Raw genomic sequence first — 14153 nt, 5'->3', positions numbered from 1 at the left:
TGTGTCTACCACTGTTTGGATAATGGTGGCTTTCACTCTCAAGGGACTCAGAACACGTTTGGGACTTAAGACATGCATAGGCAGTAATCAGACCACAGTCAGACTGAGTATATAGGTAATTGCTGGTGGCGGTTCTTCAGGGAGTCATTAAAAGAAAAAATAAACAATCAGTGTGGAGTCTACTTCTGTACCGGATTAAAGAGTGTCCCTCCAATGACTGGTATTCTCATAAGAAGTTCCTGTGAAGACAGAGAGACACACAGAAGATGGCCTTGTGAAGATGGAGACAGATTTGTAGTGATGTGTCTACAAGCCAAGGCAGCCACCTGAACCTAGAAGAATGGCATAGGACAGATCTTCCTCTGAGCCTCCAGAAGGCACCAATCCTGGAGATACTTTGATTTCAGACTTGTAGCCTCCAGAACTGTGAGAAATAAACTTCTATCGTTTTGAGCCATCCACTTTGTAGTATTTTGTTAAAGCAGCCTTAGGAAAGTAATCGGACTCCTAAGGAAGATTCCATTAAACAGCTGGCTTCTGAGGAGAGGCAGATGGATGGAGGACAGGAGTGATGAGTAAATTCTAGACAAAAAGTAAGGTGAAGAAACACAAAGTTGTGAGTGGGCAGTGAGAAGCATGGACTCCTGTAACACACAGTTCACGTGGATGACGAGCAAACGCTGTCTGGTAAATAGGACGGGCCGTCCTGTCTGTAGACACCACACAAAGGGACGCATCAGGAGCTTCTAGCGCTGGCTGGGGCCTTTACTACCTCAGTGCTATCTGCATATTTCTGTACCTGATTTATCTTCCATTCCTTCTCATGTTGCTTGCTATTTTCTGCTGAAAAATATTTTCACTTTATGTCGGTGTTGCCAGCCTGTATGTTTTATTGATGTTCTCACGGTGGTGAGCTAGTGAATTAATTCTGCCTTCAAGGAAGACACAGAGCATGATTATTTCTTGTGTTCTCCATAACAAAACTGTATTGGCCTTTGGGCCTGTTACACTGGAGATTCTGAAACAAGAGTGAATGCCGCTCCTTAGAGATATCTGTGTGGGCAATTCTGGACTTTTTAATTGATTTATTAGCATGCCTGGTTCTAAAAAATGTGGAATAAGAAGTACAATGGAAAAATCTAGAAACAGTGCTCTGAATTTTCTCACAGGGTGGAATACATTTATTTTGGAGGTTGTGGATTTGAATTGGTTAGAAATGTTACCACCTTGGAGTTGGTTTTCTTTTTCCTTTTTTAAAGTAACATTTAAAATGTGGGGAGCAAACCCTCATGGTGCACAGAGGGAGCATAAGCCTTGCACTTGGCTCTGCTCTGCTTTTGTGAGCAAGTCGGGTCTGCCCCACTCACTAGAGCCCAGGTTCTTGGAGGGCAGGGGTGGGGGCTGTCCTTGTCCCATGGTGTTCCTCCCAGTGCCTAGAGCACGAGGTGCTGAGAGTGCCTGGATGACTGGGAAGCAGTGTGGCCAGCAGACAGATCAGGACTTCGGCTCTGGCCAAGTCCTCAAGTCCTGCCTTTGGCACTTGCCGACGGTGTCGCTCAACACCCTAAAACAGCCGTGGTTTTTGCTGTTGCGTTGCATCAGGAGGCCAGCATAGACTGGGGCTCAGTAAAGTCCCCCTCCTTTTCCTGTCTTACCATTAAGTCTCCCCACTGCTAAGATTTCCCTATACATTTTGAGGCTATACAAGTTTTTGCACTGAAAATATGCAGCCCCAAATGTCCATTATGCGATGTCCATTAGCTCCCCGAGTGTCTATCTTCGAACTTCATTTGTTCATCCTTAATGAGAACTGGAATCCAAGTTTCAAATCTTTTCATTGCCGGTGGGCTTGCTCACGCGTCGTTCTTTGCTTGGGAAACGACTGGCCGAGGGATGGCAAACGGGGAAGGCGAGGTGCAGAAACTGAGAGAAGAGACCTTGGATCTCATTGAGGATGATTGGCAGTCGCGAGGAAAGGAGACTTGGTATTTGAAAAGAAATTAGTGATGTGTTATTTGAACAGAAGTTGAGTTCATTAGAGACAGTTGCATTTAGACATTGGATCCCATTTCTTCTGACCATGAGAGGTTCTTGCCAGAGAGAATATTTAGAACAGTCTCTTTATGCAGATATTAAAAAAAAAAACCTCCTAATTCCTACCCCAAGTATCTCAGTTGAGGAGTGATTAGTTGAGAGCATATTTCCTGGTACCAGCTCCTGGGTGCCAACCCTTTCTCTTTCTCTCTCTCTCTCTCTCTCTCTCTCTCTCTCTCTCTCTCTCTGTATGTATGTATTTAGGGAGTATGGTTTACTTGCTAAGCCTGCAGCTTACTAGGAAGCTAAATTATGTAGGTTTAAAACCTGGTTCTGATTAGGCAAATTCTTTAACCTTTCCTGGACTCAGTAAGGTTAAGGAGAGTGCTTGCACATAGCACTGCTATGAAGATGAACAAGATAGTCGCGTAAAATACCCAGAATCGAAGCCAGTGGAGAATAGGAACTGTTATCATTTGAGGAATTTTAAGTCCACTTACACCCCCATTGGTGATGTGTTGTAAATTCTTTAATCTTGGTTGCAGGATCTCTTATCTTTTTAGGAGCAATGCTGTAGGTCTCCTGGCCGCTGTGCTCACCGGGAGCTGAGCGGTTCCTATTATAACCATATGCTGTCTTTTAAATACACAATGGCTCGGGTCCACATATATTTGCTCTACTCCAGCCACATCAGAGGACTCAGGGAGAAGACTTTTTTCCTCCCATTAAAAATATTTATCTAGCATTCACTATGCACCAGACAGTTTTGGGTATTGGAACGTTGTGTGAATGATGATTATGTCCTCTATAATGGTATTGCGCGCTGAGGTACAAAACCAGCCAGGACCTGCACTAGCCATACCTGCGTAGAGTGGAGTTTCACTCATGTTATAGATTTAGACAGAGAGCATTTTATATTTCCATCCCCTACTATGGAAATGGCCTGTGAGATGTGATAAAAATGTTTCAATTTCCTTCCCTCATCCTCTAGCAATACATTTCACCTTTTCAAGGAGGCAAAAAGTAATATTTAGCCTATCAGGCAGATAACAAACATTCATGAAATTACATTGTATTCACGAGAGTTGATATATTTTTTGGATTAAATTGATAAAATATGTATAATTACTTATCCTGAGAAGTAACACAGGCTGAAATATATAAACACGGTCAAGAAAAACACACAGATGAAAAATATACAATGTCTGATTATGGGGGAATTTAGAAGTGCTGAGGATATACCCAATGTGGCAGGCTAAATAATGGTGCCCAAACATAGGTCCACGTTCTAATTGCCATATGGAAAGCAGCTTTTGCAGATGGTACTATGTGAAGGATTTTGAGGTGAGAGGGTTATCCTAGATTATCTGGGTGGGTCCTATAAGCAATCACATGTATCCTTTTAACAGGGAGGCAGAGGGAAATCTGACCACACAGAAGAGAAGGTGATGTGAAGATGAAGCAGAGAGAGATTTGAAGATGCTGGCCTTGAAGACTGGAGTGACATGGCCACAAGACCAGGATTGCTGACAGTCACCAGAAGATGGAAGAGCCAAGGAGTGATTCTCCTCTAGAGCCTAGAGAGGGAGTGTTGGCCCTGCTAACGCCTTGATTTCGACACAATGAGACTGATTTTGGACTTCTGGCCTGTAGAACTGTGAGAAAATGCATTTCTGTTGTTTTGAGCCACTTGGCTTGAGGTAATTTCTTACGGCAGTCACAGGAAACTGGTACACCCAGTCACTTTAGATTGACAGGGAGAAAGAACCCTGACTACTCTGTCAACCATCTCTCAGCAAGATGCTATCTTTTATATCTATCTTACGGTTCACCATGTCACTTCTAACTTAACGTTCCTTTCTTTTCCTTTGTAGTCTATCGAATGCTGGATGGAATATAGCTTTTATTTGTTTATGTGTTTTGATTGTGGATGGAATGGCGGAGTCTCCTTGACTTTTTTTCTTGCAGATGCTACAGATGATTTTGATGTGTGGACCATGTTTTGAGGCATTGATCTAGGTAAGGGATGGAAAAGTCTGATACCTGCTCTGACCTATGGCAGAGTACACTATTTTAGTGACATGCGCAGGACTATCTCCAAATTCTAGGGTCTCTTTCCTTTGAATAGCAGAAGAAATAAGCAAACTCACGACGTCTGATTTTTTTCTTAGGTTCTGTGCTGACCCTACCAATTTTTAAAGCCTTGCTAACATTTACTGATGCGGTATCTTCATTTGTTCACTCTACCTGACTAGGTCATTAGCTACGGCATCATCCCTTTGCAATAAGGTTATACGTTGATACATGTTTTCTTAAGATTAAAAACCGTAGTTACATAAACGGACTTGTGTGCGCCTTCATAAGTTTCCAAGATCCACCTGCATCTAACTTAGTGTTTATTCAGGTTAGGGCGCATCCTCTCCACAGAGGCCTAATATAGCCCATCACATTTAGATTCTTCCTGATTTCAGCCTCAGGGCGTAACTTTATCTTCAAGTGCTCAACAGACACCTCCAATTCGACCCAGTTCGTCTTCATGAGAGTACACTGATTCATCTGCATCCAAGTCGTCTATTTGCGTCCTTGTCTGTAAATAATAAGTTCTGATAAAGATGAACTGGAACTTTAACCAATCAGTTGAGAGGATCTATGAGAGGAGCTGGGGCTTACGGAAGATCCCACACTCTAGGTAATGGCGAGAACCCTATAATAAAGCTCTACGGTTCTAACCTCCCCTTCCCTTAACTTCCTTTTCCCTTATCGATACCCCGTCCATCTCGGCATAACGGCCAGCGTGGACCCGGGGCTTGCCCGGCCCGCGTGCGCTGGGTTGCAACCCTCTCTTTCCCCCAAATACACCCTTTTCTGAGAGGAAACGGCCAATCGGTGTGTTTCGGTGGACAGTTCCGTCAGGACAAAGCCAGTGTCACGTTCTGTGCAACACCGGAGCGACACCGAGAATGGTGCTGGGCACGTGGCAGCCAATACACATTCGTTTGTAATGAACGAGCAAAGCGCCCCGCTGCACGTGCCCTTTTGGAGTTTGATTTTTTGGGGGGGGCGGGGAGTGAGACGACACGGGTCCTCTGGAGAAGAGCGACGAAGGGTGGGGGGGCTGACGGTGCTCCGCGATGAACCCGCTTTCCTTTCCCAGGCGGTGGCTTCTTGTGACAACTTTCAGCGGCCCAGGCTCCCGACCCCTCCGTGCGGCCGGGCGGGACGCGGCGGGCCGAGCCTTGCTTCGCGGGCGCCCCGCGCGGGCTCCGCGGCGTCCCCGCGAGCGCCGGGCCCCGGGTCGTCGCGGCGCCGGCAGCCGGACCCTCCGCGACGGCGCGGCCGGCGCCGCCCGACGTCACTTCCGACCGGAGCCAAGATGGCGGCGGCGCGGCCGCGGGCGCCGGGGCGGGCGGAGCGGCGGCGGCTCTCGGCGCTCTGAGGCTCGGGGGCGACGGGCGCAGGTAAGAGACGCCGGGGCGGGCGGCCTCCGGGACGGCGGCGGCGCGGTGGCGCCGGGACGCCGGTCCTTGCCCACGAGGAGCGCGGCGGCGGCGGCGGCGACTCGCCGGGAAGCCGGGCGCGCAGGGCCGGGCAGGCGGACGCGCCCCCTCCGAAGTCCCGGGGTCCTGGGCCGGCGGGGGGCCCCGGAACGAGACGCGGGCCTCCGGCGGCCCGGGCGCCCACCCTGCGGTGCCCGAGCAGCCCGGCGCGGGCCTGGGGCCCGCCGCGGTGAACTTGCGGGGTCCGCTTTGTCGCCGTTGGTTTGCCGCGCGCCCCGCGCGGGCGACGCGTGACGGCTGCGCTGCGGCTGCCCGGCCACCGCGACCCGCCGTCCCCGGACTGCGGCGGCTCCCGCGGGGCCCCGGGGCCATTCCAGCGTCAGGTCGTTCGGAATCTTTTGTGTTCAGACCGAACGTGTCTTCCACACTCGCCCCCTTAATTTGTGTCCTGCGTCTTTGTGTTTCCTAAGTAGTTTTTGTGCGGTTCCAACCTCGGTGTTCCTGTCACAGACCCACCGGTGTTTACTGTTTTTAACAGACGTGCAGGTAGATTATTTTGTTACTAAAGAAATTCACGAACCAGGTTTCGATGGTGGCAAGTGAGACACGAAGTAGCCCTAAACAGGTCAGTGTTTCTTCCCAGACCTCCATGATTCCTTGCGACCCACTCGGGGACCCCCGAATCACTGACCCACGACTGGCCGGCCACCTTCTGTCGGATGGTGACCAGCGGGATCGATACTGCGTTTCAGCGGGAAGCCCACGTTCCCTTAACTACGCAGATGTAATTACCCCAGAGAGGAGATTCACGCTGGCCCCTCATTTTTCATTCAGTGTTGTATGGAGGTTCTGGTTTAATTTCAGAAGTGGAACACTTTTCGGTGAATCTCACTAGGTCCTTAGACCCCCTTAATCAGACACTCAACCGGTAGTACTCAGAATGCGACTAAAATATGTCTTTAAAGTTTTGTTTACTACAGGTTCATTGTTAAAAGGAAGCACAGCTTTTCACAGCAAAGAGGAACGTTTCAATGATTCTCTTACCTATGATACCAGACTTCATATTATCAATTGGATCCCTTGGTCCAAGTATTGGGAAAATGTAGGCCTTAAAATTTTTTTAACATGTTATGAAATTTGCAGTACAAATATTGAGGAGGAAGTGAGACACATTATCATTTGTTCTTCTTCAGCAGGGTTCTGTTTTTGAAATGGCATGCAGCCGCCCCGTTCTCTGGAAGCTTCCTTACAAACACTTTCTTGACCACATTCTTTGATGTATAGAATCTTAGGGTAGCCTCTGAGAGGACATTTAAAGATCATCTTAGTAAAACCTCTCATTTCAAGCTGTGGAAACTGAGATTGAAATTCACAGTGGGACTAACATTTGTTCACAGCTTCTGGTGTTCCAGAGCTTCTTACAAATCTTTTTTTGGTTTGATTTTAATAGTACATTTGAAGTGCTTAGAAAAGTGCCAGGCACATAATAATAACGCTCAGTAAAGGTTCGCTTTTTTTGACTCAGAAGGTGGTTTCTTTAATTGAAAAGTTGGCATATTCAGATATTTTTTTCTCATTTTGTAGACAGTTCCTGAAACAATACGTTTTAAATTTGTAACAGTGCATTAGTTTTCTAAGTACATAACATTGCAAAAGATTTTCACTATGGAACAATTAGAAACCAGAAAAGCACAAAGAAGGACTAGAAATTGACCGTAACCTTCCCATTGCTCAGATAACCACTGTGATTTGGCAGAACTTCTCATGTCTTGTGTGCATGTATTCCTTATTCACTTGTATATATTTATATTTTATACAGGATTGATACCATATTGCGTATATTATTTGTAACCTGTCTTCTCTTACGATGTAACTTGTCTTCTCTTATGATATTGTGAGCCTGTATCCATGCTGTTAAAATTTCTTCGGTATGATTTTACTGGCTATGTTATATATGAGTGGGCCATAATTTTGATCAATTCCATGTTGATCAGTAAGGTTTCTATAGCCTGAGATTTTCTTTTCGTGAAGCTTTGTTTGAAAGGTTCTTCATTGTGAATTTTAAAGTTCTGTACTCTTTCTAAGATACATGGGAATGTAAATATGCATTTTCCCGGCCGAGGCAGTTATGAGAAGCAGCCCTCAGTTTCAGCTCCTTTTCCTTCACTTCTCCCTCAGCTGGATCTGTGCATTACATATATCTGCACCATGTTCTTTTGATGATTATTTTAGTTAGAGGTTTTATTTATTCATGGCACTGTTTCTTTAAGCTGCTGATCTCTTTTCAAGTTTCAGATCTGATTTACAAACCTTTTAAGTCCTGTTAAATCACAGACTTTCCGGGATGGAAAGCACCTTAGGTTATTTACTATTTTCATGTCTTCTGACTTGCTTTATATGCTATTTTTAATACTCATGCAGGGAAAAAGCCTGGGCTGCCACTTGAAAACAGCATAGTGAGGAGCGAAAAGGGAGTAGGTGGACAGTGTGGGGAACTGTGCAACTTGCATGGCAGTACAAGGGGTTTCTGGGTGATGGGGACATGGCCACTGGTGTTGCTGGTGTGGGCCCAGTGTCCTGCGGATTGCCCGGTGCCCTCAGCTGTTTGGTTAGAGGTCTGGGGTAGTGTCCTGGCTCTCTTTGAAGTTAGAAGTTTATAGTTAGAGCCATAAAAATCATCTTCGTAGAGTGATCGGAAGCTGTGGACTCCATTACTGAAAGCAATACTTAGTTTCTGTGAAAGCAGGGTTTCTTAACCTCGGCACTATTGACATTTGGGTCTGGGTAGTTCTGTTTTGGGCGCTGTCCTGTACCCAAGATGCTGCTGTTTGTTTAGCAGCATCCCTGGACTGTACCCACGAGATGCCAGTAGCACCTCCCCTGAGTCAGGACAAGTGATGTTATCTCCAGACATTGCCAGATGTCCCTTGGTGGGGGGGACAAAATCACCCCAGTTCTCAACTGCTGCGTCAAAAGAAGGCTCATCTGACTGTACGGTTGAATCATTGAAACAATTTATGGACTCTCTTTAGTCAAAAAACTTAAGAATAGACTGGTTTACATGAAGTCCATCTTGAAGCTGGGGAAAGTTCCTTCCTGCTTTGGTTTTATAACTTTATTGGTCACTTTCAGCAGTTCTGCTTTGGTGTCCCTTATGTGGCAAGGGGTGAAGCAATGCGAGGTAACCTAGGGACTGAAGACATTTTCATGACACAGGGTCAGCATTCCAAGCGTGCAGATTATATTATGAAATTTGAGTGCATAAAGTCGATGCATGGTGAATCATATAAGCTTGTGGTCTAGTATGCTGAATAGCGCAGAAACAACTGTCTTTTCTCCTAAAAAATGAGTCTATTGAAGCACTCCCTTGAAGATTGGTCATAGAAGCCAAACTAGTTTTTCTATTAAAATCTCTCTCTCTCTCTCTCTTTTTTTTAATAATCAGTTCACAGTTAGGCATCAAAAGTGAAGACTTTATCTTGAAGAGATAAGGCTTACTTATGAAGTGCTGATGTAACTCTAGCTAACTGTTTTATAATGTAAAGAGAGCTTATTGAGCTTCATGACAGACATGCATCATTAATGCACCTTTTCCTGGGCGAAAAAAGTATAAATTGTTACATCTTTTTTTTGTAAATCTTAAAGGTATGGATAGTTCAGATTGAATTTTAATGTGGCATAAGTACTCTTTAATAAGAACTTTCTGATCAGTGAAACAAGGAAAGGGGTGTGCTGTTGGACCATTTGGTCATGGGGGTAGCTTTCCGAAGTACAGAATATATATCTGCATAATTTCACTGGAAGGAATGCATTCATCATTTAAAATTTTTTTTTTTAAAGAGAATGCCTTTCATTCCCCACCCCCACATCCCTGACACGTGAATTAAAGTTATTGTAAGAAGTAAATCTGATTCATTTGGGGTGAAATATACTTGTAATGTTTTTCTCAGTACTGTATAGTATTTATTCTTAGAGTCTTGGTTCACGTCATGCCGATACTGTGTTTTCATTTATTAGTCCTTTGGAACATGCAATAAAGGAGGTTTCACTGCATACTTACATGTTTGCCAGCCATTTTGGTGAAAAGAGCATTTTGTAGCTCTTGCAGTAAATCATACGATAGGCTTTGCTTTGGAAGAGCCCAATCATTTCTTGGCACAGCGTGCTTGGAATGTATGAAGCGAAGAGCAACTGTTAGTTTGATCACGGTGGGCAGCCTGTCTGGGAACCGGTAAAGCCTACGGATTTTACGTGTGCTTCTAAGTAGTTCCACTAAGACTACATTAAACTCTGGTGGGGGAATTCTGTGGCATTTTCAAATAGTTTAAATGATGCCATCAGAATCTGAGAAGAATTTTGAGATTCACCAGACATTTCTGCTCTTCATTCAGTATGAATCCTGCGCATAACCAAGACCTCATAAGACAGTATAAATTAAACGTAATTTGGAGTATGAGTATAAAAATGACATTCTGATGTTTCTCAGTTTGTAAAGCTTATTTTAGGGACTTTGCCATAACTCTGAAAGACCTAGTTTTAACGGCCATCTGAAAGCAGGAGTTTTAAAAAGGAGGGCTCTTGGGATGAATTTAGATTCTTAATGGTGAAGCTCTGTCACCACTTGTTAGAGGTCGCGGAGCGGGTCTGTTCACCTGTTTGTGGAGAGATGTACTGTATCGGTAGAATCCGCTGGTAATTCTGCTGAGCCTGACCTGAATGTGCGAATAAGGTGTCGCAGATCAGCGCGGGGGTAGGTCAGCGATCCTCTGTGCCTCTTCCTGTTCATAGGGTGCGGACAGTGATCACTTCTTTCCTTCACTGAGAAGTTTCGAGAAGAATAGACAAAGACTATGCCAGCGATTAGAGTTACTTTAGATTTTTCAAAAACATTAATAGCATTTTTCTTCGATATTTCTTATAATAGGTGTTGAGGGATAACGTGGCACAGTTATTGTTCAGAGACCCTTCCAGATCATCTCTGGGTTCTTAAGTTTTTTGGCCTTCCCCCTCCTGCCTCTGCTGAACATGGCAGAGGGCGTGACTTTTTTCCTAGTCCCTTCCATGCCTTTCCCAAAGCCAAATCCTTTATCTTCTACTCTTCTCTCTGGCTATTTCTTCCCTTGGCACTTTCCTCCATCCCTAGGCACCCTCTTAAGGCTGAAGACTTCTAAATTTCCGTCCCCAGCCTTGAGGGCAGTCTGTGCTCTGGGACCTTTTTTCCCTGTTTGACAGAAGCAGCTTTCCTGTGGATGTCTGACCTCCCCTCAGAGTCTCTGAAATGGACTTCACCACCTTCCACTTAAATACCATCCCTACTCTGGCTGCTCTACCTTTAAAATATTTTCATTCTTCCAGTCAGTCACATTCCACGTTTTGGGCTCATCTCTTTCTGCCTCCTGCTCAGTTAGTAAACACATTCTGGCCATTCTTCCTCTGAAGTGCTGATCATATTTTTGTTTCCTTTGAGACGTCATCTGTGGTTCAAACCCTTATTGCTGTGATTGCAGATTCCGAACTGGCTTGTCTGGCTCTAGTCCTTCTGGATGCCCCCTCGCCACCTACGTCCTCATTCTTTCCTGTCAGTTTAACCTTAACTGTTAGACATCGCTTTGTTTTTGTGGCTCTCTCAGTCTGAAACTCCCTGGGGCTCCGTGTTGCTCATCCCAGGCACCTGCCTGATGGGCAGTCACAAAACTGGGTCTTGCCCTGGCCTTCCGCCCTGCGTGTGTTCGTGGGCTGCGTCTCGAACTCCTCTTCCATCTTTCTCTAAAGGCCTAATGGGCTTCTAGAATGGGTCTAAGGGAGGACGGGTGGGGTAATAACCCCCCGTACGGCATCTCCTACCCACGGGGTCAAGTTCACATTTTTAACCTGGAACTTAACCCTTTCCTTAGGACTATCCAACTAGTTTCTACTGCTCTGCATAGACCCTCACTTGAGTCACACTGGTTTGCCACAGCCAGTAACCAAGAGAGGCTGTCATTCTTTTTATTGTAAATGGGGAGCCGTTTGTCTTCACCTTGAAACAAGAACTACAAATAATTTATTTTGAGGAAACGTACTTTCCATTAAAAAATAAAAACTTGTGTATGTACGAGAGCTTCTTAACTGTAGAGAAATACACCAGCATCACTCTGCAAACAAAGCATTGCTATTTTTAAGTGCGTTTGAGAACAGAAGTAGTGACATATTTAGAGGGTAGACTCCAAAGCTCAGATTTGATTTGAGAGGGAACAGTTGCTCCCTACTAAAATAGCCAATACCTTAACAAACTCGGGAGAAGTCCTATAGAATCTTGAAGTGATGTACGTGCCTGGCACCTTAACCAAATATAGTGAGTTGTCGCTTTGGTACAACTTCCAGTTTTGCCTTACGTTGTTCACTTATGCATTCAGGAAGCCTCCTTATTGTTTATATGTAGGTTTGTGCAACATGAGTTTTCCTATGTATTTGATTGTGTAGGAAAAGCCCAGAAAGCTATGAGCAGCCACTTGTAAGTGGCTATATTGATGCTTAGACAGTCTTTATGGGAGGAAGTGAATACCTGAATGTCAGGACCGTGTGTGATGTTGCTGAAGCTTTCGTCCCTTTTTCGGGAAATTCAGAAGTATTTTGCAGGGTTCCCGAAAGTCTCTCAATTTTTAATGTTTAATCACAACCGTAACATCTTTATTGGGAATTCCAGTGGAAAAGCAATAACTCAGAGGGTTAACTGAGAATTTATTTTATTTGGGGAATTGTGAAATGTGGCATCTTGCTTTATAAATTTTGTGTTTGAGTTGAAAGCTAGGTATTTGAGTATTAGGAAAGAATCAACTTAATTTTCCTTTTCTAATGACTTAAAATTATTATACACCTAACATAGGGAAGTGTTAGAAAAGTATTGTTTTATAGGAACTTCTTTGATTTTAATGTGATTTTGCAGAATATACAGTTAACAGTTGGATAAGTTGTACTTTTCCTAAGAGAAATGGGGTTTGTAAGAATAATCCTGAATCTGGCACAGTTCTCATCAGAGAGCAAGGAAAGCATTTGTATTCTTAACCACCCACCTTTTCATGTGGACTCTTACATCTATGTTTTTTTGGCAAATTAGTCTTGAAAATAAGGAAAGGAAATTAACTTTTTAATTCAAGAGTATTTTGATCGGATGGAGTTATTTCACCCAGGAAAATTGACAATGATTTTTTTTTTTTTTTTTTTTTTTAGCACCATGGGAATGTCCTAATGTTTGTAAGAATAATGTGCTTTAATTTATGTAGAGAAACTGGGTATTTTTAATTGTGGAGTTACAGGGAATTATTGTAGAAACCCAATAAACAGAACCTGAAATTGGTGATGTAGTAAATTATATGTTCAGTGCAACATAATGACACAGATGTATAAATTTAATCAAAAGAATAAGGGAGAACATATATTAATAGCTATTGACAACATCAGTCAGGTAAATGATAAATAATCAGCTATTGCTACACATTTATTGCTAAGCTACCTCTTTATTCATGGATGCTTGGAGCAGTATTTTTTGAAAAATTTCCTTTTAATTTTTTTTTCCCTCCAAGTACAGGAGAGATTTTAGGGGAGGAAAAACCCTTAGAATGCTGTAATCTAAATTTAGATTTTTAGTACTTGCCTAGCATATCGATAGGTTTCTTACTTAACATTTTACTGTGGTGTTAAACTTACACATTTCAACAAAAGCTCTAATCAGCCTCAGTTTTTCATTGGCGCTCTGCAGCTCTAAAGCCATTTAGAACAGCAGACCCTCTGTTTTTCCCAGTATTAACATGGAAACTGTTGTCTGCATCAAATTCTCCCACCTCAAGTAAAGTTGCTGAACTCTGCTTACTTATTTAGGTGTGTGTGAGGAAGGACACTCTGCTCTGTGAATTTGGAGAATCTGGCCCCCGGGATATTTGTCTGTGGTGTCGTGAGCCTCTTTGAGGAAATCGATTGATTGAAATGGGAGGAATTACTGGTTTATTTGTGAGCATTCTATTCTCTATCTCTCGTATACTTTTTAGGTGGGGAAATTCCTCCCTGTGTTATACTCTGTTTAACCATTGCCTTTTTGCCTTGGGTTGAGATTGTTCTAGAGGGCAAGAGACATGAGCAACCAGTTTGCAGCAGTGAGTTCACACCCTCTGATTCATCAACTTATTATGAAATCTTTGCTATATTCTCAGTCTGTCTTTCTCTTTACGCGCACACACACAAACGTGCATACATTCAAGCACACATGTGCGATCTCTTTAGTCTTAAAATGGTAAACATCAGATTTGATTTTTTGCTTTGCTTATTCAATGTGGTAATATAGTCTGTCTTTTAAAAAGGAAAGCTGAGGCTATATTTTTTAGTGTGAAACTAGATGTTCTAGATGATTACTGAAATCGTGTTCGTTACTTTAGAAAAGGAAAATGAATGATTTTTTATTTAGCAAATTCTTGGGCAGATTCAATATTTATGAATTATGTGCTTTTGCTTACTCCAACGAGTAGGTGCTAACTGTTTTATGTTGATATCTAGAATTTATAGGTTGTAATTTGGTGATTCTATTCTTCTGTTAGGAATTATGTGAGTGTTAGTTTTTTTTTTTTTTTTAATAATGAGCACATTAGCTGT

At 43.5% G+C, this 14153-nt stretch overlaps 1 protein-coding gene across 7 annotated transcripts in view; it reads left to right on the top strand.

Moving 5' to 3' along the window:
• The first annotated feature begins 5431 nt into the window (after window positions 1–5431).
• PRDM2 (PR/SET domain 2) overlaps window positions 5432–14153 on the top strand; it is a 111236-nt gene continuing 102514 nt past the window's right edge. For 6 of the 7 annotated variants that reach the window (XM_039842174.1, XM_039842173.1, XM_039842164.1 and 3 more), the window contains exon 1: window positions 5432–5492. The gene's annotated coding sequence lies outside the window, so the exon portion shown is untranslated. The remainder of the gene's footprint in view (window positions 5493–14153) is intronic. The other variant, XM_039842170.1, reaches the window with a different exon arrangement.

Source organism: Pteropus medius, unplaced genomic scaffold, assembly GCF_902729225.1.
Source record: "Pteropus medius unplaced genomic scaffold, Ma_sr-lr_union100, whole genome shotgun sequence".
Classification (NCBI taxonomy): Eukaryota; Metazoa; Chordata; class Mammalia; order Chiroptera; family Pteropodidae; genus Pteropus; species Pteropus medius.
This window is presented reverse-complemented; position numbering and strand designations above follow the sequence as displayed.